Source organism: Macadamia integrifolia, chromosome 9 (assembly GCF_013358625.1).
Source record: "Macadamia integrifolia cultivar HAES 741 chromosome 9, SCU_Mint_v3, whole genome shotgun sequence".
Taxonomy (NCBI): domain Eukaryota; kingdom Viridiplantae; phylum Streptophyta; class Magnoliopsida; order Proteales; family Proteaceae; genus Macadamia; species Macadamia integrifolia.
The window spans coordinates 36,598,348-36,610,618 of NC_056565.1; positions in this window are offsets into that span (position 1 = coordinate 36,598,348).

Below are 12,271 nucleotides of genomic sequence, written 5' to 3' on the forward strand. Positions count from 1 at the left end.
AACCATTCCCTATCTCTAATCAAGTGAGCCACCTTTAATTCAGTCCTAGAAATAGTTTCACCATGAATATTACAAAGGTCAGCAAAGGATGATTCACCAACCCACTCGTCCTTCCATAACTTAATGGACTTCCCATCACCAACAGTCCATCTTTCCATGCTATTAGAAAAATTCCACACTTTCTTCACTCTAGGCCAAACATAAGAAGCTTTGAAAGTCTTCCTGAGATTCCCATTTTTTGTGTACTTAGCTCTAAACAACAAACTCATGCTAGAGTTCCCATGCATAATAGACAAGCCTGCTTACATAAAAGTGATATGTTGATGTCCCATAGCCTACAAATTCCATGTCCCCCTTCCTCCTTAGGCCTACACACACAGTATCCCATTTAACAATTATTGCCTTTATTGATTCCACATCCCCTGTCCATACAAAATTTCTCATCTAACTCTCTACTTACATATAATAGTGCTAGGCCACCAATAGGTTGAGAAACTATTAACATGCATCCTAACAATAACAGACCTGACCAATTGGACTCTTCCCGCCATAGAAAGCAACTTTCTTTTCCATCCATTCATCCTTTCCTTAATCCTATCCAACATTGCCAACAATGACTACTTTTTCACCCTAGCTTTAAATATCTCAACCCTAAGGTACTTTGTTGGAAAATTACATATTGATATATGTCCAGAACCTCTATAATTCTTTGCTTTCTCTCCCCAGGGATCCCCCCTTGAATAAACAGCTAACTCTTCTCAAGACTTATAAATTGTCCTGAGTACTCCTGATATTGAGATAGGAAATCATTGAGGTCCTTCACATAATTCATCAGCAAATATCAAGTGTGATGGCATGCTCACCCCCCTGGGGCCCTTTAGTGCCTTGATCTTCCCAATTCTCACCATCTTACTCATTCCCTTACAAAAAACCTCCTCTACAAGTATAAACAAAAAAGGGGATAGAGGATCCCCTTACCGAAGACCCCTCTCAACACCAAAAAATCCGACTGGACCTCCATTCAACAGTATTGAAAATTTTGAGGAACTCAGTAATTGATGAATCCAACAAACCCAAGTATCTGAGAACCTAAACTTTTTCAGAACCTGAAAAGTAAAACTCCAAGACAAGGTATCAAAGGCCTTTTGGATATCAATCTTAACCCCAAGTCCTCCCCCTCTTATAGATTCATGCATGATATTAGCCATCTCTGATGCCAGACTAATATTAGTGTGAATTCCTTCCCTTCTCCAAAAAGCCCCTTGTTCCTCAGATATTAATCTAGGTAATAAATGGGACAACCTAGTCAAAAGAATCTTAGATAAAATTTTACAAAAAAAATTGCCCATGCATAAAGGCTCAAACTTATCCAGAGACTCTATACTAGTAACTTTTGGTATTAAAACTAAGAAGTTATTATTCATACCTCTGGGCATTCTTCCTGAGTTGAAAAACTCTCTGACAACACCGACGAAATCAATAGCCACCACTTCTCAACAGTGTCTAAAGAAAGCTTCCGAAAACCCAACTGGACCAGGAGAGCTATCAGGATCTAAATCCCACACAGCTTTTTTAATTTCTGCTGGTCTTGGGATCACGTCTAAGGACAACAAGTCCACCTCATCGATTACCTAGGGGATACAGTCCATCAACTCCCTATGCTCCACCACTGGCATACTTTTATGGAAGTCCTCAAAGTATGAAGACATATACTCAGCCATTCCTTCCCTAACTAACTAAAACATTTTCCTCGTTGGAAATGAAGGTAAGGAAAATGAAATTAAAAGAAAAATATCGTGGAACTTTTCTCTCCTTCGTATACGTCAGGAGTCCATTGATGAGAAAGGGTTGGGGAAAGCTTGAACCCAATTCCTACATTCATGAATATACGCACAATTGAAATTCTTGGGGAGTTATACATTTGTGTATTGATAAGACCATTCACTATTTCTTGAAGCTCAATCTCTCCTCTGAATGGACCATATAGCCAAGAGAAACTATGAACCATAATAGAAGAGCTTGCCCCACCCATGAGTAAATATTTATGACTCCCAACGATGATTTGTAACTAAAGGGAAGGAAAATGGAATTAGGAAAAGAAAAAAAAAAAAAAAAAAAAAAACTTCTTTAATCATTGCTAACAAATTCTTTGGATTTGAATTGGAAAAAGAATCCACTTGGAAACTTTGATAATTAAATTCTTTTAATGGAGTTATTTTAGCTGGATTACCGGCACTATGGATTTTGGTTTGAGTTGTGAAATTAGAATTAATTAATTTCAAGTCATAATGTTGGAAGGAGTTGGTTCAGATCTATGTAAATGGTTGTAGCTTAATGTTTTATAGTACAGAATGAATAGAACTTTGAGCCCAAATTTCTGTTGCTGTTGCTGTGACTGTGAATATGGATTTCTAGGTTCTTTCTTAAATTTTAATTTCCCTTTTTATTTCCACATGTTGCTAAAAGCCTGGACGTCCAGTCATTCCAGGAAGCTGAACCCCACTCCAATCAATCACCCTGAATACATGCACACGCATTTGTTGTTACTTTCAAAACTAGATGACTGCCCATCCACCCCTTTAAACCCTTGTCCCTTGGTGTTTATCCTATAAGAACTCCAATTTTTCACAGAAACTATCACCATCCATGTGTAATTCATAAGCCTAGAAAGAAATTAGTCTCATAGCTACAATTATTTTCTATTCCATGCACATGTTTGAAGTTATGAAATCCAAGCCTTGAACCCCTATTTCTTGAATTTCCCTTTCAAGACTCAATCTATGACTTGTGTTTCCAATTAAAGCCCCCCGCTAACTTTCCTTGATTCCTAAATTTTTATGGGGATGGTCCTCGCAAGTATTTGGGGCTGTCAACTAACTTCGGAGTTTCTAGGTTCAACTTTGTCGATTGATACGAGTTGATTTTCTGTTTCGAAAAAATTGACAAAACAATAGCTGACCCAATGGCTGCTTCAGCGGCTGCAATAGCTATAACAAAAATTGAGAAAATGTCTCCTTTTAATAGCGACTATCAAAAAATCATAGAATGTTATGAAATCTATATTGATTGCATTAAGTATAAGTTCAAATATACATAAGGGCTCTAACCATATTTCGGCTCATGATCATCCCATAGATACCAATAGAAAATAATAACACTCAAAACAAGTACATGTTCGAGCATTATTGACCAACCCCTCATGAATCTAGATTCATTTCAATAGGAACAAAATTCAACTGATTCGATTGACTAGTAAGAGATAAAAAGATAAGAAGAATATGGAGGTTTTGGCTGATCCTGCAGATATTGGTGAATTCGTGGCTGCCCACTTTGAAGGTTTTCATTAGAAGAATATGGAGGTGGTCGCATCTGATATTTTGGCCTGTATTCCTTTGCTCATCACTGACGAAGAAAACTGTTCGCTTCTTGAGGTGCCCTCTATGGAGGGGGTCAAGGCAGCGGTATATGATCTTGACCCTGCCAACGCTCCTGGCCCTGACGGTTACCCTGGGGCATTCTTCCGTGCATGCTGGAGTGTTGTGGGTGATGAGGTATGTATGGCAATTAGGAAATTTTTCTTTGAGGGTATTGTTACTAAAGGGATCAATTCTAACTTTTTGACTCTAATCCCAAAAGTCACGGGTACGATGAATGTGAGTCAGTTCCACCCTATTTTCCTTGGAATTTCTTGTAGAAGATTATCCCTAAGATATTGGCTATGCACATGACTGTGCTGCTCCCGAAATTAATCTCTAAGGAACAAGGTGCATTCTAGAGAGGGAAGGTTATTTCATCAAATATATGCTTAGCGTTAGAAATGGCCAATCTGATGCATTCTAAGGTATTTGGAGGTGGTCTTGCTCTCAAGCTTGACATTCAAAAAGCGTATGATACGCTAGATTGGGTTTTCCTCTTTGATGTTCTGAGAAAGTTTGGCTTCTCTCAGGATTTGATTGATCGGTTATTTGAGATATTGCATTCCACCAGATTATCTGTTCCTGTGAATGGAGGTCCGGAAGGTTTTTTTGGTATTGAAAGAGGGCTTCGACAAGGGGACCCCTTATCGCCTATCGGTTTATCCTGGCTGAGGAAGTTTTGTGTCATGGTTTGCATGCTTTATTGGTGGAGAAGAAGATCCATTTCGTACCTGGTCTTAGGAATGTTTCTTCTCCGACTCACTTACTTTATACTGATGATATTTCTCTATTCATTAATGCTGATTTGAGAGGCGTGAAGCAGCTTAAGAGGTTCTTGGATAAATATCAACCCTATTCAGGACAAACAATTAGAATGAAAAAAGTAAACTTTTCTTGGGCAAGATCTCGTCTCAGAGAAAGAATCACATCAAAGCGATCATTAATGTTCTGGAATGTAAATTCCCTACCAAGTATTTGAGTGCAGAGATTTTTAAAGGGAGATTGAAGAAAGAGCTAATTCTGCCATTGGTGGATAAATTTAAAGCTCGATTGGCGGGGTGGAAAGGTCGGATGCTTTCTTTGGCGGGTCGAGTGGAGTTAGTTACAACTGTAATGAGCAGTATTTCTGATTCATAATTTTGCAGTCTATCTGTGGCCTTCTAGTTCTATCTCCTTAATGGAGAGATGGGTCTGCAATTTTATATGGAGTGGAAAAGCTGAGACTTCTAGAGCCATATCTGTGAACTGGGGAAAGGTTTGTCGAACTAAAGCTGAAGGTGGCCTAGGGATACGAAGTCTAAAAGATGTTAATACGGCTATGTCGGAAAAGTTGGCTTGGAAAATCAAGAATGATAGATCTAATTCAGCAGCTTTTCTAAGGGGTCGTTTCCTTTCAACAACAGGTGTTCCCAAAAAGACTTATGTGTGTTCATCTATTTGGCCAGAGATAAGGAAGATTTGGGATTTTGTGGAGTCCAAAGAGCGTTGGATTGTAGGTAATGGGGAGGATATCTCTTTCTGGTATGATTGCTGGTTATCTGAGAAGTTGATTATAGAAGAGTTAAATATCTCTATAGAGTCTTGGTTAGAAGTGAAGGTGGCTGATTTCATTGCATATGGGAGGTGGAATCTTCCTCTTGTGTCCTCCGAGGCTTCAAAACATCTGCTTTGCGATTCACCAATTTCCTATTGCTTCAGTGATAGTAAACGATAAGAGGGTTTGGTCTTCTATGCAGTCGGGGAAGTTCAGTGTTTTCAGCATGGGAAGAGTTATGTTCTGAAGTGCAGAAAGTTCCTTGGGGGAAGTTGATCTGGATGAAGGAATTTCCCCTAGAGCTTCCACTCTGGGTTGGCGAGTGATGCATGGAAGGTTACCTACAGATTATAATGTTGCAAAGTACTCAGTCACTTTATCGTCATGGTGCTCTCTTTGTTATGCCGAGGCTGAACCCTTGGAGCGTATTTTTTTACATTGTAGGTTTTCTGCTATGGTGTGATCTGAGATGATGAAATTTTTTGATCTACAGTGGTTGGGTTTCCCTTTCATCTAGGAACTGTTCTCTTAGTGGAAGAGGAAGTCTAAAGGGATTCATCCGAAGCAAGTTTGGCGTGTATCTCTGATATATATTTTATATCAAATATGGACAGAAAGAAACCACAGGAGGTATGATAATAATAGTAGATTTGCTGAATTGGTTGTGAAAGCTGTTGTTAGGGATCTGCAGCGAGTAGCTTATGTTGTTCCAGTGGTTATTAAATCTATGAAGGAGCTGCTTCTTTCAACATCTCTGAAGATAGCAAGAGCTCATCCAACAGCAAGGAGGTACAAGTTAGACTTATTTTTCTGTTTCTAGAAACAAGTGGGAGGGACAAATTGTGAAAAACTTGATACTTCACTCGACCTACCCCAACCCAACCCATTCTTGAAACTTCTCCCCATTCAGAAGCAGTAACTCTAACCTAGTTGTGAGAAGCTCACATTTTCGGACTGCCTTCATCATTTAGAAGCTCATCTCCGCGAAACATACATGCAACTCCAACATCATTCATTCACTTGTGTCTTGAACCCGGCTACACTGTTGAAAATGTTTCGCAAAGAAAAAAAATCAAACACCTTTTTCCAATTCCAAAAGCAGTTTCTTAGGACAAAAATGGAAAAAAAGCATTTCGGTTGTTTCTAGACACAGAAACAACAAAAACAAAATCAAACGGGCCGTAAGACCATCCAATTTATGTTCTGTGGCTTCCACACATTCTCATCAATAAATATTCTTTTACGAAGAAAAACCTTCTTAGCTTACATGATGGGTGATCCTTGTTAGACCTTTAAAACTTGTAACAACCATGGATGAAAGTGTGAGACAACAGTGGCCACCATTCCTCCATACATACCACCACGATTCCGATTGTCACTTGGAACAGGCTAGAATTGATTGAAAGCCTAGAAACTTGAATCAAGAAGAAGAAGCAAAGATTTCCTAAAAAGTCTATATTTTTATTGAAATTTATTGATTTTTTGACTGAAAAATGAAAATCTAACATGAAACCAGGCAATTCAAAAGATGACTGCAGAAATCGGTTGGAATTGTTTCAATTCGAATTGGGTGATTCACCTGATTGGATTCTGATTCCTCAAATTTTGGTAGAATTAGATTTAGCCAATCCAATTGACAAAGACATGATATAAGAAAAAATATAATAAATTCAACTCACAAAGACCTGTAGTATAATTAATTTAGCAATACAATTGAAAACAACATCTTTAATCACATTTTTAGACTGTAATATAAGAAAATGGATCAGCTACTCGTACGATCACCTGTTCGTACGAGTCAACGTCCAACACCTGAATTGATCGATCACGCTGACAGAGTCTGAGATTGAGATTTATTAGTAGCCTATTTTCATCCGTCAGATCAAAAGGGAATTAGTGATATCCCCTTTTTTATGTGATCATCAACAAAAATTTCAGGAAGGAAATTTTAAACATTATTAGGAATCATCATCTACTATGGATTGGAAGCAAATTTGGAAGTTTCGATGATGTTAATGGGAGAGGCATGATTCAGGAAATTTAAGACAATTTAGATCACATATTGAATCCGATAATTAGAAGGAAACAACAATAGCAATAATCAAATCTTGTCTCAACTAAATGGAGTCAGCTACATGAATATTATTTCACTGGTGATCCTACGTCTCCTCCAAGTTCAATAGTCTCTATTCTCCATGAAATTATCTACAAAGCATCATATTTGGAGTCATGTAGTTCCTCTATTATTTCAAGGGAAGGAAGCCATTGAGTAGATTCTCTTGTCAAGAAAGGCCGATCCTTGACACATATGACTGATTGGCCCATTTCCGTTCCATGAATTCTTGATGTTTGTAAATCATTTGCGTTCTGATTCTTGCTTTTTGTAACTTGGCTTCTACATGTTCTCATCAATAAATTTCCTTTAACCAAGAAAAACGTTCCTAGCTTAGATGATGGGTGATCCATGTTAAACCTTTAAAACTAGTAACAACGATGGATAAATGTGTGAGAGAGCAATGGCCACCATTCCTCCATACAGATTACCACAATTCCAATCAGATTGATAGCAGTTGGAAACAGTTGAAAGCCTAGAAACTTGAATTGAGAAGTAAAAGTGCAATTTCATACAAAAATCTATATTCTTTTTGAGTTTTTTTATTTAATGAACTTGGCGATTGCTACCGAACATAAGCGTATTCATTTTTTACTAAAAAATAAAACATGCAATTCAAAGACGGATGCAGAAATTGTCGGAATCACCCCAATTTTAATTGGGTGGTTCACAATATTAGATTCTGATTCCTCGAACCATGATGTACAATTACAAAGGTATAATTAGATTGAACAAATCCAATTGACAAAGACTTGCAGTACAAATAATTTAACAATCCAATAGAGAAAGATATATTTAATATTTAGTCATATTTTTAGGCAGTTATAATAGCTAATTGACAACCCCAAGGGGTAGCCGAGTTGACAGGGACTTTCGCCTCAGAAAGCATGAGGTTCTTAGTTTGGCACCTTTTACCTTCTTGGGACCACTCACACGGTGTGTTTAGTACTTTTCACTGTTTTTAGTGAAAATTAAATAGAAGTGGTCTGATGTTTGCTGCCCAAAGGATGAAAGTGGTCTTGGAATTAGAAGGCTGCAGGAGGTTAATTTGGCAATGCTTGCTAAATTGGCATAGTTTATTAAGTCTGATAAGTCATTGGATGCTTCATTCCTGAGAGGTCGGTTCCTTATGCTGTTTGGAGTGCCCAAAAAATCCTATGTTCGGTCCTCTATTTGGCTAGGTATTAAAAAAGTTTGGGATTTTGTTGCTTCTCATGAAAGGTGGATTTTGGGCAATGGATTTGATATTTCCTTCTGGTCTGATCGATGGTTATCTAAAAATTCTATTAGTGACACTGTAGAGCTGGGTACAGGCTATTCAATGGAGTCAAAGGTTGCTGATTTTATAAATAATGGGCAGTGGGACCTTCCGCAGGTAGCATCTCCTCTCCTGCAATCCATCCTTGATCAGATTCTGAAATTCCCTTTGACAGGTTCCACCTAAAAACAAGTCAGACTTATTTTTCTGTTTCTAGAAACAAGTGGGAGGGACAAATTGTGAAAAACTTGATACTTCACTCGACCTACCCCAACCCAACCCATTATTGAAACTTCTTGCTATTCAGAAGAAGTAACTCTAACCTAGTTGTGTGAACCTCACATTTTCGGACTGCCTTCATCCTTTTGAAGCTCATCTCCATGAAGCATACATGCAACTCCAACATCATTCATTCACTTGTGTCTTGAACCCAGCTACACTGTTTTTTTTTTTTTTTTTGCTAAAAGATTATTTCATTAAAAATCAGAGAAAAGAAAATAAAAGTCATACAAAAGAATAGATTCAACCAAAAGAGCCTAGGTAACTCTACCCTCCCACCTTCGGCATGGCCATTAGCAGGAGGAAAAAGAAGCACTAATTAAACCGAAAATGAGGCCTCCCATCTGAATCCCTTTGCAAGAGATCAAGAATATGGGATGGAAGGACCACATTATCACCTGAAATCCCTGTCTTCGCCGCATCTCTGGCCAAGTAATCAGCTATGGAGTTCCCTTCCCTGAAGTTATGAGATATCTTCCAGCTGATACTGTCAAGGAACGGCTTAAGATGCATCCATCGTTGGAGAGCATACCATGGAATTTTCCTTTGCTGAATCGCTAGCACAACCGAGCTAGAATTTGACTCCACCCATGAACAATTGATGTTCATGGCCTTTGCTCGCAGTAACCCCTCCATCAGACCCTCCACCTCTGCTTCAAATACTCCAGTAATACCCATATATTTTTTATAAGAGCCTATGACCCTGCCCTGATGGTCCCGAAAAATACCTCCCGCTCCAGCCCGCCCTGGATTTCCCATAGAGCTACCATCAAAGTTTAATTTTATCCAAAAAGTTGGAGGTTTACACCAGAAAACCTCCAAAATTTCTCTGTTCCCCACTCCCTGAATCTGAATGCCTAGACGCCTGCTGCACTGCAAATCTGCGATGGACTTAATCTCGCCTCTAGCTCTTGGCTTGTTTCGTCTTATGTCCTCAAGAACCATCATTAGTACATACCTGCTTGACCGATATTTATTTTCAAAAATCCTTGCATTTCTCTCCCTCCATAAATGATCCAACACAATGGCGAAGCTCATATTCCACGCCTCCTTGCAGCAAACCAGTTTCAATTTTCTCTTCCACCATTGAGCAAGCTCGAGCAGAGAGCCCTGGCTGCCCCAACGCACATTAAAAACATCACAAAGAAGCCTCCAAATCTCTGCAGAGAAAGGGCATCTTATAAATAGATGCTCTAAAACTTCCTCATTTGAATTACAAAGGACACATCTAGACGCCAGGGGGATCGCTTTCTTTTTTACCACATCATCAGTAGGGATCTTTCCATTAATCACCCTCCATGCTAGAATGGATACCCGAGGCTGCTGCTTTTTACTCCATATGATAGAAGCCCAGGAAACTATTGATTTTTTTACCCTTATATCCTCCCAAGTTGATTTGAAGCAAAATTCCCCATCATGATAAAGGGACCAAATCCTCCTATCTTCACATTTATAATTAGAAATATTAATTTTCTTCACCTCGTTTATTATGTTCCTCATAAAATTAGAGTTCATCTGAGGAAAATTCCAGTTGAAATTCACAATGAATCTACTAACATTCCCATCCAACACAGATATATCAATACCTTCCAGCATATCACTCTCTTTAATGGCGCCTTGCCCTACCCAGATATGCTTCCAAAAATTTATTTTTTTTTCCATCTCCCACCACCCATCTCTCTTTAGAAGATATGTAATCCCATATTTTCCTCAGACCTGGCCAAATAGAGGATTTTCTGAATCCTTTCTTAGGGATACCCTCCCTATCAAGGAATCTAGCCCTCAGAAAAGAGCTCGCCGTTGACTCTTCATTCTTAATTCTCCAGGCAGATTTGCATAACATTGTCTTGTTTATGTCCCTCAATCTCCTCAATCCCAGACCCCCTTCCTCCTTAGGCTTACAGCATTGGTCCCAATTAACCACAATTTTTTTTGCATTGTCAACTTCCCCTGTCCAGACAAAATTCCTCATCCATCTTTCAAGAGTATTAATGAGAGAATTTGGCCACCAGTAGACCGCAAAACTGTGAATTGGAATGCTAAGAATCACAGAACGCACTAATTCCACTCTTCCTGCCATCGATAAAAGTCTTCCCTTCCAGCCCTCTAATCGATCCTTTGCCCTATCTAGAATAGGCAAAATCGATTCTTTTTTGACCCTGCCCTTAAAAATTGATACACCCAGGTATCTGGTAGGAAAAGAACATAGGGGAATACCCATTTCCTCAACAATAGCCTGCTTGCGCTGGGGAGAAATATGACCTAGAAAAATCTTACTTTTTTCTAGGTTGATGCACTGGCCAGCAAACTCCTGATATTTCACAAGAAAATTTTTTAAATGGCGAACATACCTGAGAGAGGCATTTCCAAATATGAAAATGTCATCTGCGAAGAGACTGTGAGCTGGAGTCGTCACCCCTCGAGGGCCATTAAGCGCCTTGAACTTTTTCTCTACTACAAGCTGTTTGAGACCTCTGCATAGCACCTCTTCAGCTAGAATAAATAGCATGGGGGACAGGGGATCCCCTTGTCTCAAACCCCTCTCCACCCCAAAATACCCTATCGGACCACCATTAAGAAGAACTGAAATTTTGGTAGAACCCAGCATCTGATGCACCCACAATACCCACCTCTCTGAGAATCCAAATTTCCTTAGAACTTGAAAAATAAATCTCCAAGACATCGTGTCATAAGCCTTTTGGATATCTATTTTCAAACCCATTCCACCTCCTCTAGCCGTCGAAAACAATAAATTTGTTAGCTCAGACACCACTGAGATATTTGAATGGATTATTTTCCCCTTCTGGAAAGCACCCTACTCTTCTGAAATTAGCCGATGCGAAACCCCTGATAATCTAGACGCCATTATCTTAGAGATAATTTTACAAAAGAAATTCCCCAAACATAATGGTCTAAATTTATCCAAGCTCATTGCCCCTTCCACTTTTGGAATTAATACTAGGAAGATAGTATTAATACCATTAGGCATTCTACCTTTACTGAAGAAACTTCGAACTGCATTGCGAACATCTAAATTAATAATTTCCCAGAAAGATCTATAGAATTTACCTGGGAAGCCATCTGGGCCTGGAGCACTCTCAGGATCAAGTGCCCAAACCGCCTCTTTAATTTCTGCATTGCTCGGTAAGACATCCAGCCTCCATCTATCATGGTCATCGAGCACCTTTGGGATGCAATCTAACAAGTCCAGGTGCTCAGAAGTTTCTGAACCCTTAAGAAAATTCTCATAAAACCCACTAACATAATCTTCCAATTGGCTCTTGTCGGAAATAATTTGCCCGTCTTCCTTTTTCAAAGTGTGAATAGAGTTTTTCAACCTTCTAATTTTTGCACTAACATGGAAAAATTTTGAGCATCTATCTCCTTGGGTTCTCCATCTCATTCTAGCCGTTTCAGCCCAGAGCTTTTCATGGTTCTCCATTGCTTTCAGCAACCTGGTTTTTGCATCAGCTTCTCTGGCAAAAATCTGGTCATTCATCCCATTTATTTCAATCTCACCATACACTTCCTCCATCCCTTTATGCGCAGCCTCCAATTCCAAGTTAATGTTTAGAAAATTTTCTTTAGCCCATGGCCTAATCGCACCTTTTAGCCTCTTAATTTTCTGACTGAAAACATAAATAGCTGAACCACTAATCTATTCATCCCAT